This window comes from Zootoca vivipara, chromosome 2 (assembly GCF_963506605.1).
Source record: "Zootoca vivipara chromosome 2, rZooViv1.1, whole genome shotgun sequence".
Lineage (NCBI taxonomy): Eukaryota > Metazoa > Chordata > Lepidosauria > Squamata > Lacertidae > Zootoca > Zootoca vivipara.
Window position 1 is genome coordinate 83,288,931 of NC_083277.1, and position 20,739 is coordinate 83,309,669.

General features: G+C 44.6%; 1 protein-coding gene across 3 annotated transcripts in view; it reads left to right on the plus strand.

Annotated features, from left to right (window-relative positions):
• The window catches only part of ADGRL1 (adhesion G protein-coupled receptor L1), a 135,203-nt gene that overhangs the window by 45,763 nt on the left and 68,701 nt on the right, over positions 1–20,739 (plus strand). The window lies entirely within an intron of this gene.

Consider the following 20,739-nt stretch of genomic DNA (forward strand, 5'->3'; position numbering starts at 1 on the left):
GGTGTCTTCCTGGCATACAGGTGGTTTTTCTATAATTTTGGGGGGACCTGGACACATTTATGTATTAAAGTTGAGTATGCAACAAGCCATCGTTAAAGTTGATGTCAGAGCAGATAGCGTTTCTAGAGGATAAACGATGATCTCTCTCCCCAACATGCCAAGACAGGATCAGCTTGACTGCTGTCGTACAAATGCCTAAATCCTACACTCGGTTAGGCATGTTTAAGCCCACTGAATATAATGAGCTTAAGCGTGCCTAAGATGGTGTTGGATCAGGACCAATGACTCCAGGACAATGTCCGTATCCAAACTTGCTGAGTTTGTTACACTGGTGCCATCTAGCCTTGCAGTTCTTCTGTCATCACAAGCAAGACCCTGAAGGGCTGGCAGAAATCTTGAGTCAGAAACAAAAGCCAGGCATTTTCCACCTAGTACCTCTTAGAAATTCCTTCTGTGTTGCTGGCATAAGCCATAGCCTGTTGGCTCTCTTGCTGCAAAATCTGCGAGCTAATAAAACACCTCGACAAGATTTTCCCACCTGTTCTAAACAAAAGATGGAAGAGCAGCCGTGCTGAGCACAACAGGTATCCATCCTTGATGTGGCTGCCCTATCAGTTTGTGCTTGTATAAACACAAACATACACGCTTCTTGGTGTCAGCATGTGTAAACATTGGAATTATGGCAGGGCCTGCCTGCTTATCAAAAACGCCCTTGAGGAGCTATATGGATAGATTGGATATGCCTCCTGCATTGCACGCAAGATCTAACTATCATGGCATACAGTTAATTACACTACTGGTGTAATTAAGTAAATCTTCGTACACTAAAGGGGTTGTTGCAACTTCAAGGAACTGGAGGAGTGATTTGGTTCTATCTCCAGTGCAGTCCATAGGTGAAGAAGGAGGAGCACTCCGAGCCTGACAAGAAACTGGTCGCTCATCGTAGCATCTCGCATTGGGTGGCCTACCTTACTTCTCTATTTGAAGAACTGGCAGTCCTTTCTTTGAATGCATCCTCTGTCTGGAGGGCAGTCCATTTTAAAGAGCTCTTAAGAAGAGAGAGCAACAGGGCTCCGAAGAGCCATATCAGCAGTTAGGACATGAGTAGCAGACTGAGGTCACCTGGTCACAAACTCCTGCACTATGGTGAAATGTGGGTCTCTGTTTAGATTATGGCAATTAGTTTTGCGTTTGCATCAATAGAAACCAGCCTGTGGACATTTAATGTAAGTCATGCTTCGGTGATGCATTTTCTCTTTTCTGGCAATGCATAAGTAAGTGGCCACCCTAAATCTCACAGTCAAGAGATCATCTGCTCTACAGCGACAGTGTGTGAATTCCTCCGTGTTCATGGGAGTCACCAAAGTCCATAAAAGAACCACACAATGCACACCTTGGCAGACAATCTGATCGGGTGACCATATAAAGCGACCTTCACTCCTTTTAATTTCCCTAAGGAGCCTGCTTTCACAGGGAGTGTGTCTAGATTCCAAGAGGAATCAGCATTGTGCATGTGAGCAAATGAATTACCCAGGGACAGAATAATTCATGCTGATGAACCCTGAGCATAGTGATAAATCATCATGCTTGAGGGCACAGATGGTAATTGACGGTCAAAGGCCCTCTATCCCATACAAAAACTCATGCTCAAACCAATTAGGGTCACTTCACAAATAACTTTAAAAAACACACAGAGAGAGATCTCATTGTCTGGAAACAAGTTTATACCTGTGTAAACTACTGTGTGAGTTGCACAACTGTATGTCTTCTCTGATTATATATTTTTGGAAGCCATATTGCTCTCCAAATGTGCATAATTGTGCTTAGCTAAATTGTATTTACGGTATTTATTTAGACAATTGCTATAGTTCTCCAGGGCAGTGTATATGGAGGTTCTGGGCTGCCCAGATGACAGAATCACCCCTCTTGTCTGCAGGAATTGCCAGAAGGAGGCATACAAAACATCATTCTTCTCCCAGATGGGCTACCTTTCCAGGTTGATGGGGCCCATCTGCCCCTCATTTCCCTCTACAGCACTTGCAGTGACTGCTTTATTGACTGTTGGTCCCACTATTGGTCTCATCTGTACCACCCTCCATCATACAAGTGATCACAAGGTGGTTTCCAACATGATATGAAAACAGTATAAACAACAATTAAAACACAATCAGCAATAGAACCAGTCATCATGAAACAGAGCAGCATCAAATAAGACAGGGTCTTTGAAATCTCAATTAGTTTCCTCCAAAAGCCCAGGAGAACAGATAGTGTTTTATTTGGCAATGGAATGCCAACAAAAATGTCATCTTCCTGAGGGAGAAAATTCCACAGGTGGGGCACCACAACAAGGAACAATGAGCAGGGCCCCAGGATCTGGGCAAGCAGATGTGGGAGGGGGCACTCTGACAAATAGCTGGGCCCCAGACATCACACATCAAAACCACCTCTGCAGGAGTATCCCCAAACTATGAATCCACTCCTTCAAGACATACACCCAGTTTCTAAATATCAGAGCCACTCATTAACATGCCTCCATTTTGTTAGCATACCTTGCAGCCTGGGTGAATTAGATTGGAATAATGAGTTACAGTTTCTGGAGTTTAAAGGCTTTATTCATGCAGAAACTACTTACAGGGTATTGGGAGTTTAGCCCAACAATATTTGGAGGGGGCACACTAGTTTGAATTCAGGATTAGGAATATAATGCAATCTAAGTGTTAAACTAGGAGTTGTATTTTCCTTGTGTGTGTTTTGCAGACCCTTTGCTTTCCTTTTGCTCCAGCATATTCCACTTCTTCTTTTGTAAACAGCATCCTTATTTTGCAGTAAATTGGTTTCTTAAAATGCTTCATCTGAAGCGAGCAAGCTATTCCTAAGGGCCCTGAGTAGTCAGAGTGAATGAATCCTAAATACTTTGGATGGATCTCAACGAGTTCAGTGTTTAAGGTGCATTCCTCATTTCATCTGTCAGGCAACTCTAGTAGTGGCAAAAGAGAAGCCTGATGGGCAGATTGACTGGATCAGAGTTCTGGCAGCCAGGTTTAATTGCATGGGTTCCAAAGATCAAGGAAGCCACACTTTGGGTTCTGATTTCTCAAGAAAACATCGCAGGGCTAATAGTGTCATTTGCCTGTCAGTACAAGACCTGGGGCAGTTTATATATAAATTGCCACATAAGGAATCTTTAATCTTGCCCCTAAAGATTTTGGGTCCAGTGTACATGTAGGTGCACGTGTTCGCCAGTCTGCCACCATTTCACATTATCTCTTCCAGGGTGGATTACAAAGTGAGAACAATTAAAAGAATAAAATCAATAATACAACTAACCACAATAAAATTGCAGAGCTGTAAAAAACATAAACCTGCAGCACGTAGCAGATAAAAGCCAAATTCAGCAGAGATGTTCAAAGGCATGGGTTATCTTTGACTTGTGCCAAAAAGACATAAGAGTTGATGCCCGGGAAACAGTTGTGCCCACTGAGACTGGTGGGGCAGAAGGCAGGGCAGGCAACAGTAGGTGGAGCCAATCATAGGTGGAGCCAACAAATTCTCATTTTGTCCCACTCCCTGCTGAGTTCTACAAGGGCAAACCTGACACTGGAGGAAGAAACTGGCAGTGCCCTGTTGACTCTAATGAACTGGCCTCCACTACCAGGCAAGCACCACAACCGAGAAGGTCTTCTCCCTGTTAGGTCACCAGCAGACCCCTCCTAATAATCACTGAAGGCGAGTCAGCCAGAAAAGAGCCACTAAATGTGATATTAGCATGTGGGCAGATTGATGTGGTCCCCATATCCTAAGCCAGGCATCCCCAAACTTTGGCCCTCCAGATGTTTTGGACTACAATTCCCATCATCCCTGACCACTGGTCCTGTTAGCTAGGGATCATGGGAGTTGTAGGCCAAAACATCTGGAGGGCTGCAGTTTGGGGATGCCTGCCCTAAGCCGTATAAATCTAGGTAAGAACCAGGATTTTGAATTTAGCTTGGAAATGCATCATCAGTCAGGGGGGTGCTTTTACAACTTCTGCGGTCCCTGTTGTTAACCTGACGATTGCATTCTGCACTAAGTGCCATTTCTAAGCAATCTTCAAAGGCATCCCCGTATACAACACATTGCAGAAATCTGATGTGGACGTTACCAGAGCAAGAAGAAACCGAGGCCAGACTAGCTTTGTCCACCATGTACGTTAACATAGCCATCAATGTTCACAGTCCTTGCTCCACCACGTCTAAATTTCAACCAAGGGAGTGAGAACCGTGGGAGGAGATAGTGACAGAGCCAAGCGTAACTGGAGGAAACGTGCAAGGGCGGTTGCACTTGCTTAGGGTTAGTTTTATTGGGAGATGAAAGCTAAAGGGATGAACTAGCACTGGCTTCCCCCATACTGATGCCCTCCAGCCCCAGCCACTGACAGGAAATTGTACTCCAAAACATCTGAAGTTTGGGAAAGGCTGAGCTAATGACTTCTATGGAAGAGGAATGTTTTAAAGAGGGATTTGAATCCATGGTGTGTGGAGGGAGAGAGGCATTAAATAATTGAGTGCTGGGATAGATAAACCAAAGCACTCCCAGATGTTATAGAGTGTATGTAGGAAACCATGTGGGGCAGTTGGGGACTCTCTTGATGTCATAGTCCCCCATATTGATAACCACAAACCTAGAAGTGAACCTGTGAAGACCTACCTGTGAAGAATTTTTTAAAAAAGAATACCTGTGACCATGAGTTTTTGGGCTGCTGTAGGTTGTTATTCTTACATTTTATAATCCTCTGTGATGCCTAGAAAAGTTATTTTCTAGGGCGCCTCATAAATATATTGGACAAATGAATAAATTGCTCTTCCATTAGGCTTTGTTTTCTCCACAATTGATACGATAGAGCCTGAAGGGAAAAGGTTAAGCAACTCTCTTTTTCTCTCCCAACTCCTTTGTCTCCTGATCACAGCCTCAGAGGCTCCTCTTCCTTTTTTAAAATAAATAAATAAATCCAATCCATTAGGGGAAAGAGAAGTGCAACTTCATTTCATGTCTAGTTTGGTCCTTACAAGTCTTGAGTCCCAGTGTGTAAAGTTAGGAACAACAAGAACAAATTATCTCCCACCCTATTGGGCTTCTTAATGAGCTATCGGTATTCAATGAATAGATCTTGGAATAATTTCCATAACGTGGTAGCATTGCACAATGTATTTTTGCCACCAAAAACCCTTAATAAAAATTATTTAAAAAACAAAAACAAAATGGGAAATAGAGTGTTAGGGCTTGTGTTAATAAAAATGGGCTAGAAAACAATGCAGAAAATATCCTTATTGCTCTGATCCAGCTCTGGCCATTAGCCTCACTCAAAACCTAGTGATCCTGGATATGGATGTCTATTCCTTTCCACATCCAGTGGGGCCCAACTGAACATTGCAGTAGATTTTAAAATATGCATCCAAATGTGGATCTGTGCCTGCATCAGCTGTATAGATGTGTCCCTGCTGTGCTATGTGGTTACGGTATCTTGCTGAATTGGAGTATTTTGAGATGGTGCGCAACTCAGCCGCTCTGCTTTAAAAAAATGAAAGAAAAAGGGTGTAACAGAATTGGGAATAAATCAGGCAAGAGCAACAAAAATATATGCTCACACCAAGAAGTGAAAGCTAAAGGACACCCCTTTTGTTTAGAATAGAGACAACTAAGCTTATAGGAGATTTTGGCGACATGCAACATTATGCATGGAACTGAGTGGTTTCCTTTTTCATTTAATATCTATCCACCAGATCTGGTGACAGGCAATTGTATAATTGGTTAAAAAGGGGCCAAGACAGAGTTGTGGAAGATGGTATCAGCAGCTGTTAACTACGATGGTTAGGCCACTCATTTTGTTGCAGATGCTGACCCTAAACATTAGGCTGTCAGAAGCTGCCATTGATTGATAAGGACTAAACAATTCAGTTAGTATCCTTTGCTGTCAGGGGTGCCAGCTGGGTTCTTTGGAACCAGTACACTGAATGTGGATTGGGCCCTCTGACCCCCTCACAAGAGAGGACACAAAAGATTTGCATAACATTTGCATGTGCTGTGTCATATGCAAATTTGTATTATCCTTTGCAGGTGAGTGGAGGGTCCAAAAATAAATCAGTGGTCATGCACATAATAAAATGTCTTGACAAGCAGAATGAGGATAGGGGAGGCTCTCCCCCATAATTATATTCCCATAGCAGAAAAGTCTTAAGCTGTTGAATTTCTGCCTGCCACACAGCTGTTAAGGTCACAAGAACCCGGCTTTCCCCAATGCCAACCCAAAGCCTAGGCTGCAGTTCTGTAACCATGTACCTGGAAGCAAGCCCCACCTAACATGAAGCTTCTGTGTATGTTAACTGCACAGTGAATTCTTAATGGATGTCTGGCTTTAAGTCCTGCACAGCAGGAAATATGCCTAAGCCTCTATGCAAAGTTTTCACATTTTGCATTTGCTATTGGAAAGGGCTATTATTTTAATACCCACACCCACCTATTGTGCAGTAGTATTTGCAGATAATAACTTATAAGGAGTACTTGATCTCAGACGAACCCATCACAGGAAAGATGCATCCTGGTTGCTAGGGGGGGGGGGAGGGCAAACTATGGAGATATCATGGACTACTTGAAAATAAGAATGAAACGGGAAAAGTGCACTACAGTAAATGGGAGGGGAAAACAGTAGCTCTTGAGGATCCCAAGAATTCCTATGGCCTGCTGTCCAAACAACTCACTTGTCAATCTCAGTTCTGATTTCACTCATTGGCTAAAACCATTGACTGGCAGGAGCAGCCAAGCTGGCTTATGTCACAAGAATTGTTTAGAAGGTTACCTGTACATTTTGCTTCCTAACTTTCTTTCTAGAAGGGCTAGAGAATTGCCTTAAAAAAAGAAAGCTCAGAGTCTTACCTTTCTGTTGGCTGAGAGTCCAGTATATCAGTACCCCTTGTACCAGATTATTGGCAACCCCATTTGCTGCTATACACCTGTTTAAGTATGAGGAATGAAAATGAAGCTAGAGAGACCATTAGCCTGACACAGTAAGTGTGTGTGTATTCCAGCAATAATTATTCGTGAATGGTCCAAGAGAAGACTCAGCCTGAACACTTCACTTTTGCCCATGTATTTCAGTCTGTCAGTTGACTGGCAAAATGCAAGAATGGGATTCAGGGTGATCCATACTATGGAGTGCTTTGTCCAAGTAATCTTAAAAGAAATCTTAAAACCATAAGAATGTAGGGAATCTTGTTATTTGCATTCTGATTTCTAAGCTCCCCCCACCCCCAAATCACATTGGCATCAAATCTTCTAGCTTTCCTCCAGAACAATGATGATTTTAACCAAGATGCATGTTGATTCTGCTCTCTGATCAAGGTTAGGCAGAAGAGCACACATTGTGTACATACTTGCGCATTCTGTGGAATCCTAGTAAAAATATAAACACACAGCTCTCATTGACACACATTGCAGTGGGTGGGTAAAGTAAAGGTAAATGGACCCCTGACCATTAGGTCCAGTCGTGACTGACTCTGGGGTTGTGGCACTCATCTTTCGTTTTTGGCCAAGGGAGCCGGCGTACAGCTTCCAGGTCATGTGGCCAGCATGACAAAGCCACTGCTGGCAAACCAGAGCAGCACATGGAAACGCCGTTTACCTTCCCGCTGTAGCGGTACCTATTTATCTACTTGCGCCTTGACGTGCTTTGAGAGCTCACCCCGTCGTGGGGATTCGAACCGCTGACCTTCTGATCGGCAAGCCCTAGGCTCTGTGGTTTAACCCACAGCGCCACCCGTGTGTGTCCCTGTGCAGTGAGTGGGGGGGGGGAGACCTTTATCCATATGACCCTGATGTCAGTGTCTCTATTCTGTCGACAGGTAACAACTAAGAGCTAAGCTCTGGCCTGCTTGTTTTCCTCTTGCTCCCTTGTATTGCCCAATGAAATCCAGCAAGGATGGAAAGCACAGCTTGAGGAAGCCCAGTACTCTGTGGATGACAACTGTGATCTGCCTTTACTTTGAAGCCTTATCTCCTTGCTAAAGGCTTGATGACCTGCATCCAATTTAAGACCTACATGCCAGGTAGATAAAGGGTTACACCTTAGCCGTGGCTCTAAGCTGTGTGAGGATAATTTATCAGCTGGCAAGTGCATTGGCTTATATTGATCCATGCACAGCCCCGTGCAAATAGAGTCAGAAGGAGCGAGAATTAGTCCCAGCATGATGGTGACATTACTGTTTCTATTACAGAGCAACCCTGTTTGTGCTCAGGGCCCTGCTGTGCTAGGCAGTGAGCAAATGCAGAACCAAAGGTAGTCTCTGCCCCAAAGTTCTCCCAATCCAGGTAGTCGAGGACAAAAACACTTTCTTAGGGTCACCGTGTCTCCACTGTGGCAGAGAATGCAGAGAGGCTAGAGTTTTTCAGCAACACGGACATCTCTCTGAATTGGGTGTGTGTGTGGTTATCTCTTGGAGAGATAGTCCAATTAATTCCTGGTGCAGACTAGCCCAAATGCCATTCCAGATCTGTATTTCCCCCCTCAGCTAAGCTTCTGTGAAGATTCCCCTCAATAGATTTCAAATGTGGATTTTAGGTTCCTCTCTGCCCTCCTCCTTGGTTGTCACATTTCTTTCTATTCCCTTCTGTGCTTTGTGCTTCTCAATTACAATTTGTAAACACTGAATCTGGTAGGAACCTGCCTTAATTGCTTGTTTCAGGGATGAGGAACCCGAGGCCCTTCAGGTGTTAGAGGGCCTCCATTGGCTCGGTATGGCCAATGGTCAGGGACGATGGGACTTGTGGTCCAGCAACTAGAGAACCACAGATTCCTTGCTCCTGTCTTACTGTTCTGAAGCCACAATACTCTTCAATATTCAGGAGGCACCCATATTGTTCCTAGATCTGTCCCCAGACACATTTTGTTAAAATTGGCTTTCAGGGAATGAATGAAGGGCTGGGAGTGAGGTGAAATACTTTTCTAGTAATCACTCTAGTTTGAGATAAAAAGGCAGCTTTATATCCTTCCATCAGGTGAGAGGCACATGTCCCATCGGTGAGACTCTGGGGACAATCCAGGGTCCCAATATGGGGGAGAGAAAACTGTAATCAAGTGAGAGGAAATATAGAGAAGTTGCCAAAAATGATTAAAGGGTTTTAGAGGATTTAAATAAGTGTGATTAAAAGAGCTCAGTTTGTCTAGAACAGGAAGACCAGATATGCACAGAGGCAGCCTGGGATCATTGTGTTGTTGTTTAGTCGTTTAGTCGTGTCCGACTCTTCGTGACCCCATGGACCATAGCACGCCAGGCACTCCTGTCTTGCACTGCCTCCCGCAGTTTGGTCAAACTCATGTTGGTAGCTTCAAGAACACTGTCCAACCATCTTGTCCTCTGTCGTCCCCTTCTCCTAGTGCCCTCAATCTTTCCCAACATCAGGGTCTTTTCCAAGGATTCTTCTTTTCTCATGAGGTGGCCAAAGTATTGGAGCCTCAGCTTCACGATCTGTCCTTCCAGGGAGCACTCAGGGCTGATTTCCTTAAGAATGGATAGGTTTGATCTTCTAGCAGTCCATGGGACTCTCAAGAGTCTCCTCCAGCACCATAATTCAAAAGCATCAATTCTTCGGCGATCAGCCTTCTTTATGGTCCAGCTCTCACTTCCATACATCACTACTGGGAAAACCATAGCTTTAACTATACGGACCTTTGTTGGCAAGGTGATGTCTCTGCTTTTTAAGATGCTGTCTAGGTTTGTCATTGCTTTTCTCCCAAGAAGCAGGCGTCTTTTAATTTCGTGACTGCTGTCACCATCTGCAGTGATCAAGGAGCCCAAGAAAGTAAAATCTCTCACTGCCTCCATTTCTTCCCCTTCCATTTGCCAGGAGGTGATGGGACCAGTGGCCATGATCTTGGTTTTTTTGATGTTGAGCTTCAGACCATATTTTGCGCTCTCCTCTTTCACCCTCATTAAAAGGTTCTTTAATTCCTCCTCGCTTTCTGCCATCAAGGTTGTGTCATCTGCATATCTGAGGTAGTATGCAAACTTAACAGATGAGTAGATGAACGGGGTTTTTAATTTTCTTTTGCATAGAAAGGGTGGAGAATGTATCTTGTGATGTGGGGAAAACAAACCTAGGAACCTTCCCTGCCCTGAAGGGACTCTATAGGAATACAAAATGTCACTACTCTTGTAGGAGGGGAAGAAGGAGAGAGCATCTGTAGCCACTGCTCATTTGCATAGGCTCATCTATTTAAATATAGACAGCGGCTGTATTTTCTCCACAGCCATCCGCAAAAGCACTCACCAACAATGCCATGGTGACTTCCCCTTCCTGTTCTGCCAAGTGCCCCTTCCTAATGGATAACACAAGGCTGAGACAAGCTTTAGAGGTTTTTTTGCCATTTTGTCTGAATCATCAAACTATCGCTTATCCTTTCCCTGCTGCAAACCAGGATCAACCCCTGATTTCCAATCCTGGTTTGCAGGGCAAGTTCAATTTCCTGGTTTGGACAAAATGGCAGACATAAAAAGTGTGTGTGTGTACTTCAACCACAGAACCTTACATTTGCAGAACCTTACAAGTGCAGAACCTTGTATTTGTCCCTATTAAAATTCATTTTGTTAGTTTGGGCCCAGTTCTCCAATCTGTTTAGGTCATCTTGAATCCTGATTTCTGTCTTCTGCTGCAGCATAAGCTGCTGCTCCCAGTTTGATGTCATTTGCAAATTTGATGTGCAAATCCTGCCCATCTAAGAAGTTGGGGCTGAGTACATGCCTGCCCCACAGTTTTATCCTCATAGCTAAGTGGAGATGCGAGCTTAGGCTTCCTAGGTCCTCATCCCAGCGTTCTACCCACTGCAGTCATTATGTGAGCTTAGTGCAGAATGAGGTTGCCTGAAAATCATGGACACCTGCTGGGTTCAGGTTGTGACATGTGTCCTGACTCTGCCTCACAGCTGAAATTATTTCCATATATATATATATATATATATATATATATATATATATATAATATCTATCTTTAGGCTGAACATTCTCCAACTACTCCTATGGCCTAGGAGCTTTTCTGTTACTCATGAAAAGCAAAGCACAAATTTGTTATCATTTATTGCAATGTCCTGCTATTTGGAAATACAGCTTTGTCTTAATCCTAATTTTGTTGTCAATCACCCTATTCTGTGCTGAAGCGTGTATCTCCCTTTGCTTGGGGGGGGGAGAGATTCCCTCTCCTGACCCCACAATTATCTTGCCACCTACACTATGTCTGGAGTGGATAAAGCACTGCTGTTGCCGGAACAATAGCACTTGTGTTGGTGCCGGCCAACACAGTGATGTGCTGGGCAGGAGGCAAGAGTCAGGTAGAGGCTTCCACTGGGAGAGGAGCCAGTGCTCTTTCTGGCAAGAGATGATACAAGATGGCCGTGGAGTCAGGGGGAGGCCAGAGTCACAGTGTGCAGGACTGCGGACTGGCTAAGAGCAACCAGGCTGGTCATGGGCACTGACAGCAGCTGGTGCAGAGCACTGCTACCCAGTCGGCAGCTATTTACATTTTTTAAATAGTTTTAAATAATGAATGAATGACTATGTAAAGCATGTGGAGTGCTGCCCCACCCCTGCAGCCTTGCATCTCGCACGTGATGGTGGGTCCTCGCAAGTCGCAGTGGCCTCTTACCTCCCAGCGCACCTCTGCACCAGCTGCTGTTGGCAGCAGTAAGTATAAAATGTGGGGGTTTCAATCATCTTGAAACGCCCCTGGTGTCATTTCGGAAAGTGGCCTCAGATGCTGAATGGTGAGGTGAATTGAATGAGTTGCAAGCTGAGGAAATAGCCACATATTGCAGCAAGAATACACCCTCCGTACTGTACCAGTTTCTCCTGTTTCTCTTCTGCAGCTGGAAACAGAATGCAGAAACCCCGAGTTCTGTGCCAGCTGTCTGTCCGTGAGGGCTCTGTATTTCCTCCTAATAAAACTGTGATTCTCCTTATGCAAAGCACAGGACATACTGGGGGAAGCAGCTTAATGCCAGGAGTTGCCAGGGCACCTTTGTATTTGGAAGAGGAATCCAGACCTCTGAATGCCAATAAAGGCACTGGAGCTGGCCTCAGTTAGCGTTCCAGAGGACTGTCTTTCTTTTCTTTTTTTGCAGCTCTTTGCTCGGGCCATTGTGAGTTGCTGTTGTTCTAAAGTAGACTATAAGAGGGAGGTGGGACTTGATAGAATGGGGAAAATATTGTCCCCCTGTCAAATGACTTTAGGGTGCTTAATAATTAGTTTGTTGTATCTTTCCCCATTTTCCCGTCTAGAAACATGTAATGCAGCCATTTGAAGAATCAAATATGACAGCTGAGTTAACTTGCTGCTTCTAAGCATAGTCCTAAAACAATGCTAGCCATAGAGCCACCACGTATCAGTGTTTTTATGGTAGCAGGTTGATATTTAAAACACGGATAGCCCCTACTGCCAGGTTTTGCTTTCAAAATGGAGCCATTCTGTGCACAAAATATTTTCCAGCTTGAATAAATAGGTTGAAAGTAGGACTTTGATCAGTTTATTCCACAACCAATGTGCAGTGGTAGTTCATTTGATACAGAGAATGCAACTATCTTCCTACTGGGAAGCACCTTTCTTTCAAGGATAATACATTTTATTGCAGCTCCATTTGCAGGGAAGCCAAAAAGCTTGTTTACAAAGCTATTGTACTACTAACTTTACTGTACACTTGTGAAACATGGATGCCATCTCCAACTCCTCAAACTTGGGAAGTGAACAAATGTCAGTGTACTGGAAGAAGCAAAGATTACTAGCGTCGAAGCAATGATTCTTCAACATCAACTTCATTGGACTGGTCATATTTTTTGGATGCCTGATTATCATCCTCCAAAGCAACTACTCTATTGCAAACTTAATGCTGGTGGTCAACAAAAGAGATTTAAAGACTCCCTCAAGGCAAATATTTAAAAATGTAGTATAAACACCGACAATTGGGAAACACTGACCTGCGAGCGCTCCAGTTGGAGAACGGCCTTTACCAAAGCTGACATGGACTTTGAAGAAGCATGAACTCAGGATGAAAGGGAGAAACAAGCTAAAAGGAAGGCAAACCCTCACCATGATCAACTCCCGCCCGGAAACCTATGTCCCCACTGTGGAAGGACATGTAGATCCAGAATTGGTCCCCTCAGTCAGTTACGGACTCACTGTTATGGCTGTGTTCATGGAAGACAATGTTATTTATCTATGAGTGATCGCCAAAGAAGATGATTTTCTTGCAGCTCCAAAGTTGCTGGGGAAATGCAGTTCTTTACTTGGGTTGTGGGTCATTGCTGCAGTTTGGAGCAATGAAATGTGATTGCACCTATGGCTAGCGCGTGTGATATTTATCTCCTGCTTTTCTTCCATGATGAAATACATGAAGGCAGTGTGCACATGCACCAAAGTTCAGTGGTACCTCGACTTACGAAGATGATCCGTTCCGCGGCCGTCTTCATAAGTCGCGGTTTTCGGATGTCGAAGCGCGCTGTCGGCGCATGCGCCGACTGCACGCACTGCTCTGCGCAGGTGGAGACCACGCACACCGGGCGCACACGGCGGAAAGACTTCCGGGGTTGTCGACTTCGGAAGTCAAAACCTTTGGAAGTTGAAGCGTTCGGATGTCGAGGTATGACTGTATTGAACAATTTCAAGAGCTGCTTAGCTTTAGCAAGGTAACTATCACGAGCCTTAGGATCTACTCCTGATAAGCAGCACAACTCAACTCCCCCACATTGACTGCACCATATTGTGACTCTAGCATGGCCTGCTTAGGAGATTTTTCATTAAAATGGAAATTGATTGGCCTCAAGGCAAAGTGTGGAGAAGCCACCCAGCAGTTGTGCATTATCACCACCCTTTTATTTAGACACGTGGGCAATTGACCTAAAAGGTGGTCAGCTTGTGGTCAGCGGTAGGCTCTTGACTAGATTGCAGAGGCACCAAGTCACATAGAATTATAGTGCTGGAAGAAGCTGAGGAGGACATCTACTCCAACCCACTGCTCAGCACAGGACCTGCAGTGCAGGAAGCTGCTACAGTATCCATGACAGGTGGCTGTTCAGCCTCTGCTTAAATACCTCCACTGAAGTTAGATTGGATAAGGGATGTAAAAAGAGAGGGTGCTAATCCTGTGTGGAAATAGGTGTTGGGCTAGACAGGTGCTCCAAACATGGTAGCTGAGGTTAAGCTGCCAGCCAAGCTGGAGAGAGAGAGAGGCCAACTGAATTCCTGTTCTGGGACCCTTTGCTGCCTACAGAGCTGCCTAAGAACTTGCTGCTGCATTTCAGTCATGCTTAGGAACATAAGCCCCTGCCTTTTAAAATGTCAGTATATTTGCCCATCTAGGCCAGCGTTGTCTGCTTTGAACGGCAGCAGCTCTCCAGGGTCTCGGTCAAAGGCCTTTTTGATCATCTGCTACCTAGTCCTCTTTACTTTGTTCTTTGCCTCGGATTGGGACCTTCTATGTGCAAAGCATGTGCTCTGTCACTGAGCTACGGTTTCCCCCTCTCCTCCCAGGGACTTCCTTGCAAGGGCTGTATCATGGAAAGCAAATGGCTTGAGCCTCCTGTCTGCAAGATGGTGAGAGAGAAGGCTTCCCTAATGGCCATGCAACAATAAACAGGCATCGCATCCGTGGGTCCATCTTCCTACCTAGCCTTTTTCTGCTTTCGCCATCCAGACCCTACTCCTCTCCCAAAGCTGAGAATTAAAGGCCCATTGTTTTTGTTCCAACTCCAGTGTTCAGTCACTGGATCACACTGCACCAGCTACAGACACGCTACAAATGCCCTTTTGCTTCCCTTGTGTAATAATCTCTTCCAGGCCTACATCTGGCTGCTGTCTCACCCTGGTGTACATTACAGAGATATGTACATCGCCGCCCTCTTGGGGGTAATGCAATAATTTGGCAGTTTTAGATGTAATTAGGCAGTTTCTTAAGAAGCGGCGTCTTTTCCCAAGAGAGGAAGAGTGAGAGAGCAGCCTTGTGGAGAGATGATAAATCCATAATTAGGGAGGGTTTTTGAAGTGTCTTTAATGCACACAGCCCTGCCTGGGGAAGCATACTCCTGGCCCTGCTTCACAAAGCCCAGAGCAAACAAGGTGAAGTGCTGCAGGACAAAGACTTGGGACCCTGCTGAGGCTGGAGTTGGACAGCATTCTCTCAGTAGTGGGAAGGGGCAGCATGGGGGCAGCTTTCAGCCTGCTTGTTAAATCTCTAGCTTAAGCTGGGATGCTTTGGGTCAGTTTGCATGGTGAAGCAGGAAATTAACATGAAAGGCTCTGCAGGGGATAATCTCTCCCATCAGTTTGTGCTGACACAATTGCTGGGGAGTATTGTGTTGCAAGAAGCAAGGGAATGATGATGTGAAGTAGGGAAAAGGGGGACCAGGCCTGAGAGAGGCACGAATCAGATGCAGCTGCAGGTATTTTCCTTATTGATTGTATATTCAAATGGGAGTGAACAAAAAGAAAGTTTATAAAGTGCTCTGCACTTTAATAAAAATGCTGCACAAATTGTGGCCATCATGATGATCAATAATACTTCTTTCCAGAGTAGTAAATCGGGTAAGTGCTAACTCCACATGGTACACGGTCATAAGAATGCTAACAGTTATTGAATACTGATGACAATCAGAGTCACTAGTTGGTTGTGGACACGCTCCTTTACAGTAATAAATACCAGTAAGCATGGTTACATGGTGCTCTTCTGTCAACACTGATAGTATGTGAACCTCTTTGTTCACAGAAACACTGTTGTACGGCTTGCAGCTAACCTTTTCTTAGCCTGAGGGCCACATTCATCCTTGACCAAACCTCCTGGAGGCTGCACACCAATGGTTGGTGTGGCCCCCTCACACCTCATATGTAGTTCAGTTTGTATCTTCTCTGCCTACCAGAGTTCTGGTGAACCGGGTTCGTGTCTCCGCTCCTCCACATGCAGTTGCTGGGTGACCTTGGGCTAGTCACACTTCTCTGAAGTCTCTCAGCCTCACTCACCTCACAGAGTGTTTGTTGTGGGGGAGGAAGGGAAAGGAGAATGTTAGCTGCTTTGAGACTCCTTTGGGTAGTGATAAAGCGAGACATCAAATCCAAATTACTCTTCTTCTTCTTCTTCTTCTTCTTCTTCTTCTTCTTCTTCTTCTTCCTCTTCCTCTTCCTCTTCCTCTTCCTCTTCCTCTTCTGTGTCCGCTTTAATGGTCTCCCCCCCTTTTTTGCCACTGCCAAAATTTGTGCAAAAGTTAGCCAACTCTGCCATGCAGGTTATAACTATTGTGCCTACAACCCATGGTGTATTACCAGTCTTACAGAGTAAAAATATATGTGAGTATATGAGGCTTCAGTCAAGAGACTGCTTTGCTTTAGGAAATAGGGAGAGTGGTGGGCACTCTCATCCATCCATTGCACAATTTAAAAAAGATGTAGTTTCCTGTGGGCAAGGTTTAGTAGAATACATTGTGCTGCAAAAGTTTAGCTTGAGCATCTGTATTGTATATTTTGCACAGTTGTTGTTGCTGTTGTTGTTGAATGCTTGTTTTCGTATGGTCCTTCCTCCTTGAGACTCAGTTGTGCCCCTCCATAGCAGGCGTTCTCAGGCTGGAGACCCATTTGCAGTTTTATTAGTCCAAGGTGTTATTAGTCCCTGCAATGGAGTATGGAAGGCGCCACTGGAGTGGGGATTATTTCTGCATCAGCCATTGTTCTGCCTGCATCCCATATTAAATTTGGGCGGTGTAGGGAACGTGGAGAGAATGGCTCTTGTTCAGGACACAGTGTTCCCTGGCTGTGAAATATATGGTCCTATTTCACCCCATCTCTTGTCCTGCTCTGAGCTAAGCCATACTCTTTTATTCTATGAGGAAATTTACAACTGCTTGCTCATGTTGTGCCCTCAGCTTCCATGGGGAATCACTGTCTTGTTGCCAGAGAACCAGGCAAGGAAGCCAAGAGTGGGACAGCTGTATCTCTCTTCCCTCTGTGCAGTAGCTGTCAGCATCCCCTTCCAAGTTGGGGAAACTTTCAGGAGTCAAAATGCTCAGGAGGAAACACTCCTCCTGCTGTGATTGCAAGCACCCATCTGCAGCACTAGGGAGAATTCAACAGCAGGGGGCATGGGAGGCAGGGACCACTGGAAACAGCACGTTTATGTTTTCTTGTTCCCTTGCATTCCATTAAAAATGCAGAGTCCTTCATTGTGGCTCCCTCTAGAAAAGTGACATGCTTTTTCATATCACATGTGCAGAACTCAAAACACAGAGGGTGTGTGCAAACAACTTGGGATGGGCCGGGTCTGGTGTCTAGACCCCAGGAGTCCTGACAGCTTCTATCCCCACTTCTCTAAATTCTGGTTCCCAAGCCTTTTCCCTGACGCTCCTACAAGATGACGTTCCTCTTTCAGGTCAAGCTGTGCAAACCAAAAATTTCTGTACAAGGCAGTGGATATTTTTCTTAGCTTGGCAATACAGTGTACCCATTCCCATTGTGAGTGGACATTTCCTTGTCCTTAACCTACAAATGAGATTCGCATTATAGGTCAGAGCACAGGGGCTGGGTCAGAAGATGGAGAAGCTATTGTGTTTAATTCAGCAAAGGCCCCATTGCAGCTCAGCTGGGGGGCGAGTAGCAGCTGTCAGAGCATCTGTCTGCCAGCAGGGGCCTGTTATCAGGCTTGGCTATGGGGATTATGGCTGGGGAGTGGGTTGTTGTTTCTTCTGTGTCAAAAATACTTAATCCCATGTTTACACCCTTCTTTTGGTGAATAGAGACTACAGGACAGCCCAATAATGGAGCAAAACATCTCTATATATGCCATTCCCCCCAGAGCTGGAACACGCCTGGTTCAGGCCCTCTGTTATCACCACACATTAAATTTCAGGTCCCAGGGGTACGGGCCAAGAGAAATATATGAGCCTTGGGTAGGCACTGCTCAAGTGTCGCTTTAATATTTCCCTTTGACTGAAACAACACCAGAAAGGCCTTCTGGCTGTGGGCACACTCTGGATTTCAGGCCTGTTTCCATGGCAACTTGTGTAGCCTAGTGGCCAGAGCAATATCCACCTCACATGAGATTGAGACTCACGGCCTTTGATGAAAGAGGAACACTGTTCAGTATTCATGCAAGAAAGTGTGAGCTGGGACTTCTGATTTCTGTCCCCAATTTATTAGTGTGGAGGGTGATGAACATTTCTTCCTTTATTTCAGCATGACCTCAGTACTTCCAAGGATAATGCATGCTAGGCTCACTCTATACTCAGTCCTCTCCAGTGCTGGCTTATCCCACTGGGTTATGTGCTAGTTATGAGGGAAAATATAACCGTGCATAGTAAGTTTAAAGCCTTTGCTGCCATTGCCTGTTACTGCATTCTATATTGAGTTGGGACCTGCAGAACATAAGGCCGCAAGGCCAGAACGTGGCCCTGGGGGAGATTCCAAAGGCCTGTTTGAGGCCTATGGAAGCAACCATGGCCTATGCAGGCTCACCACTGGTGGTGATGGGAGAATGCACATATCATATTTTGTGTTGCTGTTCTCCCTGGATTCAGAGCCACATGATGGAATTGGTACCACTTTTTCCATCATGTTGAGGTCATGCATGGCTCAGCCTGCCTGCATCTGATGTTCCCTCAGTGTGTGAATTGCTAGCACTGTATATTGTTATAACAAAACTCAACAAGGAGTAGAAAAGTAGGGGAAGTTGACAGAAACACAACAACAGATGCTCAGTGAAAAAAGGAGTTACAGATATGGCGCAGAATGAGTACTTTGGGGTGCAGGGAGAAAAAAGGGGGGTTTCAACTTTCCAAAAATTATCTGGAGTCACAGGTGAGGTAGCAACCATGGAATATACCAAATTATTCAGGACGGTAGGATCCCAGACAGACTGAGGGGGTGGGGAATCTAAAAGGATGTCTCTAAACTGGGCGGATGGATATTGGCATGTAACATTCAATGTAAGTTAATGAAAAATTATGCACAATGGGATTAAAAAAACCCTAGTCTTTTACAACACATGAACTAACCGTGACTTTGCAGGAAAGAGAAACATAAACGTAGGCTGCACCAATTGTGAACAAGGCAAATTCCGTATTTAAAATTACAAGGAAAAAAGTGAAAATAAAACAGCAAGTATCATAATGTCTAAATCTGTGGCACTGTCAAACTTGAAATACTGTGCTTAGTTCTGGTCATTCATCTCAAACAAAGATAATGAAACTGAAAATGAAAAGCCAAATGACCAAGGGATCAGAACCTCTTTCCTATGATAGCTCAAGTATCTGGGGTTGTTTGGTTTTTTTCCATTTAGAAAAAAGAAGAAAAGATGACAAAGGGGGACCTTATAGAAGCTTAGAAAATTATGGTGTGGAGAAAGTAATAGGTTTCCTCATCATAGTTGAATTTGGGAGTCACCCAATGAAATTGATTGGCGGGAGATTCAGAACAGATAAAAGGAAGTGTTTGTTCAATTAACCTGTGATGGATGTCATTATCTTAGGTAGCTTTAAAAAGAATTTAGCCATTCTTTAAAAAGAATTTAGTTTATGGAGGATGATAGAAACCCCCCCCCCCCAAAAAAAAGTGATTTAAAAATGGGTACTGTGATTTCTGAGTTTGGACCCATCACACCAAAAATCAGGTGAACTCATGCCCAAGTCACATGTTTCCCACCATCTTGATTCAAAATGGCACCCGGCATCCAAACTATGATGAAGATAGCCGCTCTCATCTTGGGAACCATCATACCAAGTTTTGTAACGATAACTTGAGAGGCAGCCAAAAAATGGGCAAAACCATGTCAAAGTCACAATTTGTTCCATCATCTTGATTCAAAACGGTTGCGTCCAAATGGCAATGAAACCTGCCCTCACCCCCTTTTGGGAACTCTTGTATCAAGTTTAGCGATGATATCTCGAGAGGTGAACAAACACATAAGATAACAAACAGGCAGACAAACCATTTTCTAAAATCTAGAATAGATGAACAACAGTTATAATGTAAGCATCTTTGTGTCACCTTTGTGAGGAAAGTGACCAACAAATAGTAATAGAAGTAATAATAATACCTCCATATTCCATATACAGTATGTTTTGGATAAACAACAAGGCAGAGACCTGTTGCCTTTGTACCCTGGGGGGGGGCACTTCCTGAAAGCACTGTTGTTTTGTCCAGGGATGCAAATTTTCAGAAGGAGTGCAGAGAGATCTCTGGGTTGGAGAACAAGAGGACTGAGCATAGCTTTGAGAGGGAGCTGCAGAGAGACAGACAGGCAGGCAGAGACAAAGTCATGTTATGGGTTCTAGAGGAAAAAGAAAGCACTATTGGGCACAAAAAGAACGGCTATAGGGTTCTAAGACAAAACAAGTTGAAAGAGAATAGGCTTGGAAAACACTGTGTTAAAATAAGTAACAAAAATGCCTTTTTATGGTTAATGAGGCAGTGTTATTTTCCTGAACTAATAAGAATGTAAGTGTAGCTGTCAGGGTGATTTGAATTGTGCCCCCACTTTAAACACTGCCCTGATGGGCCTAGTGGCCATTAACCTCCTCCTGCCCTGGCTCCAATGATCACTCATTGGGTCCAGTGTTTTAGGCCCAGGTGGGGAACCTCAGGCCCTCTCTAGCCAGTCATACCTCCTTCCCAAGACATACCCCCTCTAGATAGGCCACCCCTCTCGTGTTGCAATCATAAACTTCCATTGGTTCTTTACTGTTCCTG